General features: G+C 38.3%; 1 protein-coding gene and 1 pseudogene across 5 annotated transcripts in view; one reads left to right on the top strand and one right to left on the bottom strand.

The window, feature by feature from the left end:
- PCDH11X (protocadherin 11 X-linked) overlaps positions 1-14,332 on the bottom strand; it is a 958,739-nt gene that overhangs the window by 80,167 nt on the left and 864,240 nt on the right. The gene's annotated exons all lie outside the window — the stretch shown is intronic.
- Positions 8,065-10,626, top strand: LOC110137161 (ATM interactor pseudogene; annotated as a pseudogene).

The following is a 14,332-nucleotide window of genomic DNA, read 5'->3' as shown; positions in this document are numbered from 1 at the left end:
AAAATCAAAACAAAGAAAAGCAAAACAGACTAATAGATACAGACAATAAATGTGTGGTTAAAAGAAGTTAGGGGTCTAGGCTGTTGAAATAAGTGAAGGGGATTAAGAGGTACAAACCTCAGTTACAAAATACATAAATCATGGGAATATACAGAATGTGGAATATGGTCAGTAAAGCTGTAATAACTTTGTTTGGGGACAGATGGCTACTGCGTTTATGGTGTTGATCATTTCATATTGTATGCATATTCAAATCACTCTGTTGTATACCTGAAACTAATATAAAGTTGAGCATCAACTATATTTCAATCAATCAAATATTGAGTGGTACACCTTAAACCTGATTTTAATAAATGACAATTACCCTCTCCACACATTAGATATTTGAGATTTTCTGATCTTTTGATTTATATTTTGACATCATTTAATATTACTTTAATGACCATAGTAATGCTTGCAATATTCTCTAGTAGCAGGTAAAACAGCTCCCTGAATAAAGTTTACTTTTTTCTGTGATGTTATGAACAAGCATTTCAAATAGACTATTTTTTTCTTTTTTGGTGTTAGCTCTGTCATCTTTTAAAAGGACTACTTCTGAGAGCATTCTGAAAAATAAGGAAAAGATGGCTGAAAGCAAAACTTGACATTGCAGTGCTAATTTTAGTTCACATTCCAGAAGACACTAGTTTTAAGAGAAATTGATTTAAGGATGTTCATCATATTACCACAGGTTTGACAAGATCCGCAAGTGTCATTATGAATGCTGATGATAAGATGTCAGAAGCTAGATAAAAGAATAAAAAGTAAATGAAAGTACATGAAGGAACTGAGCTCTTCTCTTTAAAGGTATTCTATAGATAGTGATGCAGATTATTTCATTTGGCATGATACTGTCTAGATTAATTGTGTTGGCAGAAGGAAACCAGATTTCTCTTTTCTGAAAAAGGGCATTTGGCTTTAATCACCATTTACATATATTGAAGTTATTGGCACTAGATACAAATAGAATTAAGAGTTTTAATGTAATTTCTGTACTACCAACATGACATTTTAAAGAATGCTAAAAATCTTGCAAACAAATCACTGTATACAGTAGTGATGAAACAGAATATTTTTGCAGAAAGTAGTGTAATTTTTTTCTCACTTACAGATGGAACTGATAAAAGTATGTAGCAACGAGAGAATCACTTTAATACCAAGAAAACATGCATTTAGAATTAAAATGATCAGCTATTTTTTTTAAAGATAACTGTGTATCTTCTAAAAGCCTTGATAGGGAACAAAAGTAACACTGATATGCAAATTATCATGATAATATATAGATAAATAACCGAAAACATCTAAATGATAAGATGGGGAGGGAGGAAGAAATGAAGGAAAAGAAGGAGAGAGAGAGAAGAAAAAAGCAGAGAAAGAGATGTTTGTATTCACATTTCTTGAGATTACAACTCAATCTTTGTTTAGAGACTGAATGGGCAGTAGAATCTGCATTTAAATAGGTTTGTTTTTTTTTTTTACAAAATAATGAATATTGCCTTAACATTAAAAAAAAAAAAACCTATCTGTTGCTATTTCACCATATTTTATTTTATAACCAATACATTTTCTCACCTTTTATGTCACTTTCTAAGTAGTTTATCAAAGAATTGACTGTTCTGTATGGAGACATCTACCATTAAATTTTAATGTGCTAGCCAAATCACCATGATGCTACAGATAGACAGATATTCACAGATAGAGTTAACACGTCTTGATGGAAATTTATGTTGAATTTCTGGTGGTAATAATGCTTTCTAACAGAACTATACAGAAGCTAGTTCTTTTCCCCTAGCTTCTCCTACAGGTACAATAAATATGTCCACACTGAGGAGGAAAATTGTTTTTCCCCTTCAGTAGTGAGCAACATTAGTGCTTCAAGGAGGGCAATAAGACACTGTGCCGAGGTGCATTGTGAGGAGACAGGAAATAGAGCAGCAGATCTATTTTTGCAATTCAGACAACATGACCTTGTAATATAGTAATTAAATGTTTATTAGATAAATGGAGTCTATGTGCTTCTGAAGTTATAGATTGGATATTAACAAAAATTAAGCTAAAGGTCACTTGTAGATATTCTTTATTTTTTAAGAGAAAAGCAACATAACTTGTGTAAATGGAGGGTAGTGATAAGATAATTGTGGGACTTGAAATACTGCAAGGAAATATAAAATTCATTCAGATATCTGCACATTTTACACGGTTCATAAACTTGGCTTCTTTTCTCCACTTAACTATAGATTATTACTGTATAGTAACTTAATTTAGACTAACATAATGTCTGTAATTTGGCAAAGAGGAAAATGGGGAATTGGTATTACCTTATTTTTTTCCTTGAATAACGTACTCTAACAATTGTTTCCTGATTGTCTGCTATCTACTCTCAAAATAAGAGTTGATAACAAGGAAAGTAAAACTAGTAGTGATTCATCTAGAATTTTTATTGAAAAACAAAAACTTTTATGCATATGTGGAGATCAGAATTTTCTAAGATTTCTCTTTCACATATATTGAGGGAAGAAAATACTTAGGCTTTAAAGCAATGCAGTCTTCTCTACTACTGTTTAGTTTCTCATTTTAGGGTTATTCCAGTCAGATTCTGGTAGCCAGATATTAATCTGTTCAACAATTTTTATTTCAGGTTTTTCTTTGTTCCACAACCAAATAAATGTGTAATGTTAGGTACTTCACATCCTCACTAGGACTGTTTTCTCATCTATAGAATAAACTATGTGAACTCCCTGATCTTCAAAGTTCTTTCAGACAAAAAGTTATTTTCCTTTTGTCATTTTTTAAAAAGAGGTAAGAAAGCTTTCCAATTGTTTAAGGCTCAGCCCACCACAGCTTCCCAGGTGGCTCAGTGGTAAAGAATCTGCCTGTAAAGCAGAAGATGCAGGAGACCCTGGTTCAATCCCTGGGTAAGGAAGATCACCTAGAGGAGGGCATGGCAACCCATTCCAGTATTCTTGCCTGGAGTATCCCATGGACAGAGGAACCTGGTGGACTACAGTCCATGTGGTCACAGAAGAGTTCGACAGGACTGAACATGTACACACACACACACACACACACAGCCTACCACATACCTTGACTAGATATTCAGCAGTTTGCTACTGCTGTACATAATTTTAATTTTTTAATTAATTAATTTATTTATGGGGCTTCCCAGGTGGCAATAGTGGCAAAGAACCCACTTGCCAATGCAGGAGATGTAAGAGAGGTGGATTCAACTCCTGGGTCAGGAAGATTCCCTGGAAGAGGGCGTGGTGACTCACTCCAGTATTCTTGCCTGGAGAATTCCATGAACAGAGGAACCTGGAGGGCTACAGTCCATTGGAACGCAAAGAGTCAGACATGACTGAAGAGACTTAGCACACACACACACACACACATTAATTATGGCTGTGTTAGGTCTTCGTTGCTGTGCACAGGCTTTCTCTAGTTGCAACAGTTGGGGGCTACTCTTTAATTGCAGTGTGTGGTGGCTTCTCTTGTTGCAGAGCATGGGTTCTAAGTTCCTGAGCTTCACTAGTTGTGTCTCCTGGCCTTCAGTAGTTGAGGCTCAAGGGGTCAGTTTTTGTGGCACTGGCTTAATTGCTTTACTGCATATTGAATCTTCCAAGACTAGGGATAGAACCCATGTCCCAAGAATTGACAGGCTGATTCTTAACCACAGGACCAACAGAGAAGCCCGGGCACATAATTTTAAAATAAAAGAGTAGATCATTGTCAACAGTGCCTGAGGGTTAGTGATAATACCTCTTCTACTCCCCATTTTATAATTTTGGAGAAAGACATTATAGAGAAAATATTCTTGACTTAAAATGTCTGAGATGAGATGTCATCATGCCTCTAAACTCATACTACTGATTAAAGTCAATGATTCTAAAAATTGCAATTTTACAAATCTCCTTATCTGACAGAGTAATTACCTCCTACTTTGTATGATATTATTCATCTTTGAAACAAATAAAAAAAGTCCCTAAATTATAAAGTGTTCTGGCAAAAAACTGAATATATGCTAAACAGATAATCACATGCTCCCATGGTGGTTACAATCCTCACATGCTTATCATTATGACTTTTCTCTGCACTCTATTCCAGGAAGTATATTAAGTTATTATGACCTTTTTAGTCAAGCTCACCACATGGAAGCATGAATTTTGACAATAGGATCTCTCCAATAATGCTATTAAAAATGTTATATTATGCACTATTGTTTCTGTCTACTTCTAGGAGTCATGCAACATGGCTGCAAGTATTAGGAAGAGATAGGTGCCAGTACACTTTGTCTGGATCTTGAAAAGCCTAACTATGGATAAATAAATTGCAGGAGTCTGGTTTATTGGTAATATGCACCATTTAAATGGATTTTAAAATTTTCATTTTACAAATTTTCCTTACTTTAAAAAATTCCTTCCATTGTTAATTTACACCAATACATTTTCTTCATTAAAAGCATTTCTATAACTTGATGTTCAAGAGAGTTTTGATTAAATCAGGCCTTTACTTATGATGAGTCTAAGAAAATCTAATCATTTTAGATAATGTGTACAACTTTCTGAACTAAAATAAAATCATATGATGGCATTAAATGTTAAGATATTGCCAATGGTAACTGTTCATATAAGATAAGGAACAAAGACAGTAAGGCAAAATAAAATAAAAGCAAAAAAAAAAAAAAGAAAAAAGGAAGAAAACAAAATAGTCTTGTGCCGAAATCTCAGTGTACTTCCTTGGCTAACTATGTTTAACATAGCTTCAACAGCTCTTCTAGTTCTACTATTTCAAGAAAGCAAATCAAGGACAGAGTATTTTGCAGTACTCTGTTAAGCATAGGCTATAATCTTCTCTTTTATTTTTCAAGGGCTGTGTTCTTCATAAAACTTATTTTGGAGGAGAAGATAGTTATATTTTCTCCAGTGGTAACATGCAACCAAGAAAAAAGCTAAAATCCTAAAATGATACATTCTATCAAGGCATTTTACTATCCTACTTAAATAGTATACGTGAAAATGTGAAATACACAGTGCATGTGTTCTCAGATGCTCAGTAGTGTCTGACACTTTGCAACCCATGGACTGCAGCCTACCAGGCTCCTCTGTCCATGGGATTTTCCAGGTAAAAATACTGGAGTGAGCTGCCACTTTCTTCTCCAGGGATTCTTCCCAAGCCAGGGATCAAACCTGCATCTCCTGCATTGGCAGGTGGATTCTTTACCACTGAGCCCAATCATGCCCAATAAGAAAAATTCAATAATGAAATTGTACCTGCCTAACACTGAGGTTTTTACTCACATTATGGATGAAGTCCACAGTGAGGAAGGACTATAACAACTGCCCTATGCTGACCCCTCAAACCCACCAGTTTTATCCAAGAGGGAAATGAAGTTGATAGAGACTGATGTTTTCAATTTTTTCTTCCCTTGCCTTCTTTTATTCTTTCTTTCCTTCATTCTATTGTCTATTCACAATTGAATCTATGTTACTTGTATATTTTTTTTAATCTTAGATATCCATGTTCTTTTTACCTTTCACATATTTGGATAAAAAGATTGACTTCTTAGATGACCTAAGTACAGCAAAATTTTCTGTTTGAGAGTATGTATATGGGCAAGTTTTTATTTATTTATTTTTTAAATTTCCAAATAATGACCCTGATACTGATCTCATGAATTTATATGACAGTTCATAGTCTATTTGGAAAGTTTTTAAAAAAGAATTCATTACCTTATGATTAGTAGGGATTATTGGGAAATTAAGGATTAAAAAAGCAGTCTATTACTGTGTATATTCTTGGTATGTTTATACTCCTGGATTAGTTAGGCCAAAAATGATTTACAAAATCATTTACAAAAATGAGTAACAATTTAATGCTGTGCTGATAATTGTAAATCATCTTTATAGTATAAAAGTCATTTTTTTGGTAATACTTACCTTTAACTAGAATTTTGAGAATTGACATGTCTAGAGAAAATCATGGCATGTTTAAAAATAAAGTTATTAAGGGCCAATTTTTAAAAATTTCTATAATTAGTATTATATGATCAAGAATCACAGTGTCCTGGTACTCAGACATTTAGAGTTCTTTAAAGAGAAACGTGACAGTGGGAAAATAAACAAGATGGTGCCAGTCAGATTCTCTTGCCCCATGCTTTCATGACCTCTCACCCCATGTTCTGTAAACAATGACTTTGCACAGTTATGTAACAGCTGAAATCACTTATAGCACTGCACATGCTCTTCACAAAGTACTTGCTTGAACATGGGCTACTTTTCTTACATGGGCTCCACCTGGAAAAGTCCTGGAGGTTGTGTGTGTGTGTACAGGAGCTACAACCATGAAAACCCTGGCTGCTGCTGCATTACGGCTGCATTAGAGCAAGACCATGGTTACGTTATATGAGGTTATGCTGTGGCTATGTTGTTACTACATTATGGTTAAGATATGGCTGCTTCTATAGCCTCTGCATAAGCCAGAAGAGAGGCTGTATTATGGCAGTTGTGCCAGCCAGGAGAGAAGAAATGTGTCTGCAGTTCCTATGGTTCCTTGTGTCTTCTTCCAGCCTCCTAGCTTGAGCCTTGCCTACCCTGGAATCAGCAAACAGTGTGGAGAGTGAGAACAGGATCAGTGATGCAGTGATCCTTTCAAATATTTGAAGAATCAGATACTGTCACTAGTTTCTCATATTCTAAGTGAAAAAATGGAAGTGAGTAGTTTTATGATCCAGACTCAGACTTGAAAAATATTTTTTTAAAAAATGAAATAATATTCTGAAGAATTTTTAATCTCTTATGATGAATAATCCTGTTCAGGATCATTAATAACACAACTGCTTGAAAAACTTCATTTTTCTTCTGTACCATGGAGTATCTAGAAAGATGGCTCTCTAGAGAGCAAAATGATATTTTCTTTATTACATTTTTAAAGAAGATCATGTATTCTTTTTATTAGAACTGCATTGAACTTTGTAGATTTCTGCCACTTGAGAAGCTTTAGGTTTTTCATAGAGAGTACTAGTCATCAGAAAATAAATGACAATCCTTTTTTAATGGTGAAAGGATTACATTTTTTGATGTTATTTTGCATACTTTCACAGAAAATGTTTTATTCTTTAGCTAAAAGGAGTATGTTATGTATCCCACATATAAAATGGCTTCAAATGATTTTCTTACAGATTATTTTTAAGAAATATATGTTGAGTCACAAATTTTGGGCTCCTATTATGCACTTTAAGAAAAAAATATTAAAATGTTATTTTATTATAGGTTTATTAAAATTCATGGAAACTTTAAAAGGTGCTAATAGTCCTTTTAATCAAGCAATAAAAGGAGGAGTAGACACATATCTCATTTTACTGTATTTTATTTCATTTTTTACAAATTTCAGGTTTGTGTCAATCCTGCAGAGAGGAAGAACAAGTCTATCGGCACCATTTTTTCAACAGTATTTGTTCATTTCATGCCCCTGTGTTACAGTTTTCTCCCAATATTTCAAACTTTCTCATTATTATTATATTTGTTATGGTGATTTGTGATTAGTGATCTTTGATGTTGCTATTGTAATTGTTTTAGGGTACCATTAATCATTTGAAGTATTAATTCAATGGTTAATTGAAACCATTAACCCATTTGAATGCAGAGTTCCAAAGAATAGTAGGGAGAGATAAGAAAACCTTCCTCAGCGATCAATGCAAAGTAATAGAAGAAAACAATAGAAGAGTAAAGACATCTCTTAAATAAAATTAGAGACACCAAGGGAACATTTCATGCAAAGATGTGTTCGATAAAGGACAGAAACGGTAACAGAAGCAGAAGATATTAAGAAGAATTGTACAAAAAAGATCTTCACGACCCAGATAATCATGATGGTATGATCACTCACCTAGAGCCATACTTCCTGGAATGTGAACTCAAGTGGGCCTTAGGAAGCATCACTATGAACAAAGCTAGTGGAGGTGATGGAATTCCAGTTGAACTATTTCAAATTCTAAAAGATGATGCTGGGTCCGGCCGCGGCGCGAGAGCCATGGCAGCCTCTGAGGTGGCGGCGGCGGATCCCTCGGCTCTCGCCTCGGGCGCCCCGGCTGTCCAGGCGGCCGCGAGGGGAGCCGCCGCCGCCTCGGGCCCGTGGGTGCCCCCTGGGCGGCTGAGAGGCAGCCGGCCGCGACCGCCGGGGGCGAGGCAGCAGCCCGCGGGTTCGACGCCGCAGGCCCGGGAGCTCATCCAGCCATCGGTGAGCGAGCTGTCCCCGGCTGTGCGGACCAACATCCTGTGCACGGTGCGCAGCTGCGGCAAAATCCTGCCCAACAGCCCCGCGCTCAACATGCACCTGGTCAAGAGCCACCGCCTGCAGGAAGGCATAGTAAATCCAACAGTAAGAAAAGATTTTAAAACTGTAGCGAAATTCTACTGTTGTCCAATTGAAGGATGCCCTAGAGGCCCTGACAGACCATTTTCTCAAATTTCTCTCGTAAAACAGCACTTTATGAAAATGCATGCTGAAAAGAAGCATAAATGTAGTAAGTGCAGAAATTCGTTTGGCACCGAGTGGGACTTGAAAAGACATGCAGAGGATTGTGGCAAGACCTTCCAGTGCACGTGTGGCTGTCCCTATGCCAGCAAGACTGCGTTACAGTCCCACATCTACCGAGCTGGCCATGAGATCCCTGCAGAACACAGGGATCCACCTAGTAAGAAAAGGAAAATGGAAAACTGCCTGCACAGCCAGAAGCTGTCCAGGAAGACCACTGAATCACTGAGCAACCAACCAGTTAGTTCCACAACAAGATGCTCCAGAACTAGAAACTTCAGAAATAAAGCTGGTGGCTTCCTTTGAAGACTCTTGCAGCTCTAATGCCAAACAGCAGACTCTTCCAGCAGCTCCAAGGTACCCTCAGAAGTTGCTTTTACCAAAGCCCAAAGTGGCTTTGGTTAAACGCCCCATCATGCAGTTTTCTCCTGTGCCTGTCTTCGTGCCTGCAGCCAACTCCTCGGCCCAGCCTATGGTGTTGGGTGTCGACCAGCAGGGCTCTGCCCCCAGAGCCATGCAGTTACTGCCCTTGTCCATTGGAACCCTGATCCTCGGCCTGGATTCGGAGGCCTGCTCTCTCAAGGAGAGCTTCCCTCTTTCAAAAGTTGTCAATCCTGTTGCTGTTGAGCCAATTAGCACAGGTAGTCTAGTGAACTTGGGTAAAAGTCCATTTAGCTCATTACAAGAACTTGGGAACACTTGTCAGAAGAACAGCATTTCTTCCATCAATGTACAGACAGACCTGTCCTACACCACACCACAGTTTATGCCGTCTGCACAGTGGGCCAGCCCTGACTCCTCTGTGTCGTCCTGTTCGCAAACTGATTTGACATTTGGTTCCCAGGTTTCCCTTTCCATTAGCGTTCAAACTCAGACATTTTTGCCCAGTTCTAAGGTAACCTCATCCATCTCTGCTCAGACCGATGCATTTATAGATGCCAGTTTCCAGCCAGGTGGGATCTCCTGAGAAACTCAGACCAGCTGAATGCAAAGTCCAGCAGAGGACTGAGTACAGATGGACCAAGCTGTAATGTGTGGAGACATTTTTGAGAGTGTCCATTCATCATACGGTGTGTCTACAGATAATATTATAAGCAGCGGCTTAGTAGCAGAAACTGTAACTCATGACTCATTACCTCAGAACCACCCTAAAACTTTAACTCAAGACATTGAGAAATCCACCCCAATTACAAACTTCAGTGCACCAAATAGTATGCTTTCATCACAGAACATGACAGATAATCAGACCCAAACCATGGATTTATTAAGTGATCTAGAAAACATCTTGTCAAGTAACCTACCTGGGCAGACGCTGGACAATCGTAGTCTTTTGTCTGACACAAATATTGGACTTGACACCCAGCTCCCATCTGGCCCAATCCAGAATACTGCAATTGATTTTGATATCAAAGAGTTCTTTTCAGCCTCAAATATACAGACAGAAACCGAGGAGAGTGAGCTTAGCACCATGACCACTGAGCCAGTCATGGAGTCCCTGGACATAGAAACCCAAACTGACTTCTTCCTTGCAAACCCTTCTGCCCAGGCCTACAGTTGTAGTGGGGATTCTAGCTTCTTAGACCTTGAGATGTTTGACATGCAGACACAGACAAACCTGAACTTCTTTTTAGACAGTAGCCCTCGTCTGCCACTGGGAAGTATCCTGAAACACACTACCTTTTCCATGAGTACTGATTCATCTGACACAGAGACCCAGACTGATGGAATCTCCACTGCTAAAACCTGCCTGCCCTGGAAAGCAAAGTTCCATTAAACAGTGCCGAAACAAAGACCATGAACTCTGGCTTCGAAACTTTGGGGAGCTTATTCTTCACCAGCAATGAAACTCAGACAGCAATGGATGACTTTCTTCTGGCCGATCTGGCCTGGCTCACGATGGAATCTCAGTTCAGCTCTGTTGAAACCCAAACATGTGCAGAACTACACCCAGTCTCCAACTTCTGAAAGCGGAGTCCACATGGGGATGGATTCACAGTTCCCTTCTGGATTTAGAAGATGAAGAACAGGGACAACAGTATTAACTCTACTGAATGTAGTCGATGACACAGTTACTTTGATTCTTTGAGATTCTTTGCCTTTTTATACTTGTAAACATGAAATTTGTGTAAAAGTTTGTGAGTGTATTATAAAGTGTAAGATGTTGATCTGAACATGATTGTTTTTGTGTTGCCGACATTTGCCGTTTCAGTGTAGTCTTCCCTTCTTTAAAAAAAAATATATCTCACACCTTTAAAACCCATCTTGCCATTTAGCTGAAGCCAAGCTCACCAGGACTTAGGGTACAAACTTCAGATCTTCAAAACATTTTCATCAAAGCTTGACTGACTTAAATTGCACCTACTCTTGCCAGTGCTTGTTAAGAAACTTCTGTTCCCTGATAACATGTAAAGAAGTCTGCCGCTGCACCGTCAGATTTAAACACCAACAGCTTCACCTGCTTTGACATCTTACTCTTCCCTGATTTGAAGACACAAAGGAAAACTACTATTGTCTTTAGCTTCTGAGACAATTTGCATATAGTCAATGCCATCCCTCTACGTGAACTGTTACTGGTATGAACATAAGTGTATAGTACTTTGTTCACAAGACATGTTGCTGTACAATTATTGCTTAAAGTAGTAGCAGCAAGCACTTAGTGTAAATAGTGATCCTTTCAGTCTAAGTGACAGTAAGTCACCCCAACTCTGGAAACGCTGGGCTGTGGAATCATGCCTGTTAGCTCATCCTGGAGTGTGTCCCACAAGCCATCCCTCCTGCACCCTATCGAAGGCCAGGGTGATGCTCCAGAGCTGCTGCTCAAGCTGCACCCCACCCTCTGAGTCTGAGTTTTGTCACTCTAAATGTTAAAAAACAATAAAAATAGTAATGTAAGGAGAAAAACATATTCCCTGTTACATTTCAGTACTTTTCATAAGCTTGCTAGGGCAAGAGTGCAATCAACAACTATATTAAAGTGAACCTTCTTTTCATCCACCTCTCATTTTTTTTTTCCTTGAATGAGGAAACACATTGATCTAGCAAAAATAGTTTTTGTGCCCTGAAGATAGCAATTCTAGAATAGATCCGTCTAAAATATGACAGTCTGCATTATGTTGCTTTGTTTGTTTAGAGAGGGTAATACTGAACAGTCTTCAAAGAAAATGAGGTGAAGATCCAGTACTTCAAGAACATAATATGTTTTGAGATGACTGAGCAGTCAGGTACACTTGTAGGGTTTTTTGTATTTAGAAGATCCTGAGTTCTTGATTGTTGGCCAGCTTTCAGGCAGGTAAAAATCAATGCAGTCTGTACATTTTTCTAAGTTTACCCAAGAAAAGGTCTATTCCTTATGCGGCACATGCTTTATGCTTCTGAAGACTAAACCCTCAAAATACAACCTAAGGAGGGAACTAATAATTCATTAGAGAAAATCATTGGTGTTACTACTAATTTCTGTTCCATAGAAGAATTGGTGGTAATGGATAAATAACATGTGCTGGGCAGATGAACTCAACCTGCTAGATAAAAGTTTGCTTGGGTATAGTTGCCTATGAATATGGGTTTCAAAACAAACATAAAGCCTTAACTTAATATTTCATTATGTTTTAGAATCATCACTGCCTTAACGTTTCAAACATCTATTTCAGTTCTCCTAGTAAGGAGAAGTGCATGTTTGTTTTGGCTTTTTGTAAATATATATGCAGTGATCTATGGCTTTAAAAAAATTGTGTTTCTGTGACAATGTTTGTTAATCCAGCCAACTGAATTATTTACAGAAAATTGAGCACGTAATAGTTTATATACCAGTAAGAACTGTCCCCCACCACGAACCTTAGTTCCTTGAATTGTTCTAAGATTATTTGTAAAAGCTGAAAACTCAGTGATCAAAGAGAAGTGAGAATTTTAAAAAAAATGTAAAAGATGATGCTGTGAAAGTGCTGCACTCAATACGCCAGCAAATTTGGAAAACTCAGCAGTGGCCACAGGACTGGAAAAGGTTTGTTTTCATTCCAATCCCAAAGAATGCTCAAACTACCACACAATTGCACTCATCTCACACGCTAGGAAAGTAATGCTCAAAATTCTCCAAGCCAGGCTTCAGCAATATGTGAACCGCGAACTTCCAGATGTTCAAGGTGGTTTTAGAAAAGGCAGAGGAACCAGAGACCAAATTGCCAACATCCACTGGATCATCGAAAAAGCAAGAAAGTTTCAGAGAAACATCTATTTCTGGTTTATTGACTATGCCAAAGCCTTAGACTGTGTGGATCAAAATAAACTGTGGAAAATTCTTAAAGAGATGGGAATACCAGACCACCTGACCTGTCTCTTGAGAAACCTGTATGCAGGTCAGGAAGCAACAGATAGAACTGGACATGGACCAACAGACTGGTTCCAAATAGGAAAAGGAGTATGTCAGGGCTGTATATTGTCTCCCTGCTTATTTAATTTGTTTGCAGAGTACATCATGAGAAATGCTGGGCTGGAAGAAGCACAAGCTGGAATCAAGATTACCAGGAGAAATATCAATAGCCTCAGATATGCAGATGATACCACGTTCATGGTAGAAAGTGAAGAGGAACTAAAAAGCCTCTTGATGAAAGTGAAAGAGGAGAGTGAAAAAGTTGGCTTAAAGCTCAACATTCAGAAAACTAAGATCATGGCGTCTGGTCCCATCACTTCATGGGAAATAGATGGGGAAACAGTGGAAACAGTGTCAGACTTCATTTTGGGAGGGGGGTGCTCCAAAATCACTGCAGATGGTTATTGCAGCCATGAAATTAAAAAACACTTACTCCTTGGAAGGAAAGTTATGACCAACCTAGACAGCATATTAAAAAACAGAGACATTACTTTGCCAACAAAGGTCCGTCTAGTCAAGGGTATGGTTTTTCCAGTGGTCATGTGTGGATGTGAGAGTTGGACTGTGAAGAAAGCTGAGTGCCGAAGAATTGATGCTTTTGAACTGTGGTGTTGGAGGAAGACTCTTGAGAGTCCTAGGACTGCAAGGAGATCCAACCAGTCCATCCTAAAGGAGATCAGTCCTGGGTGTTCATTGGAAGGACTGATGCTGAAGCTGTAAATCCAATACTTTGGCAACCTCATACAAAGAGTTGACTCATTGGAAAAGACCCTGATGCTGGGAGGGATTGGGGGTAGGAGGAGAAGGGGACGACAGAGGATGAGATGGTTGGATGACATCACCATCTTGATGGACATGAGTTTGTGTAAACTCCAAAAGTTGGTGATGGACAGGGAGGCCTGGCGTGCTGCAATTCATGGTGTAGCAAAGAGTCAGACACGGCTGAGTGACTGAACCTACTGATTGACCATTAATCATGCTCATATAATATAACAGTTTTAATAAATGTTGGATAAATATTGCTTTAGTTTGGACTACTCCATGGATCAGCTGTTCCCTCATCTCCCTCTTTCTGAGCTTCCCTGTTCCCTGAGACAAAACAATATTGAAATTAGGCAATAATAACCCCAGAAAAGTCTCTAAGTGTTTAAGTTAAAGGAACAGTTACAGGTCTCTCTCTCTAAATCAATAGCTAGAAATGATTAAGCTTATGCATGTGAAAGTTTAGATAGGCCAAAAGCTAGGCCTCTTGTACAGAAAGTTTGCCAATGCAAAGGAAATGCAAAAGAAAAGTTTTTAAAGAAAGTTAAGTTGCTACTCTGATGAAGACACTAATGATAAGAAAGCTAAACAGCTTTATTACTGATATTGCAAAAGTTTTAGTGGTCTGGATAGATCAGA

Source organism: Odocoileus virginianus, chromosome X, assembly GCF_023699985.2.
Source record: "Odocoileus virginianus isolate 20LAN1187 ecotype Illinois chromosome X, Ovbor_1.2, whole genome shotgun sequence".
Taxonomy (NCBI): domain Eukaryota; kingdom Metazoa; phylum Chordata; class Mammalia; order Artiodactyla; family Cervidae; genus Odocoileus; species Odocoileus virginianus.
Note: the sequence above shows the minus strand (reverse complement) of the source record. Positions and strands in the feature narration are given on the sequence as shown.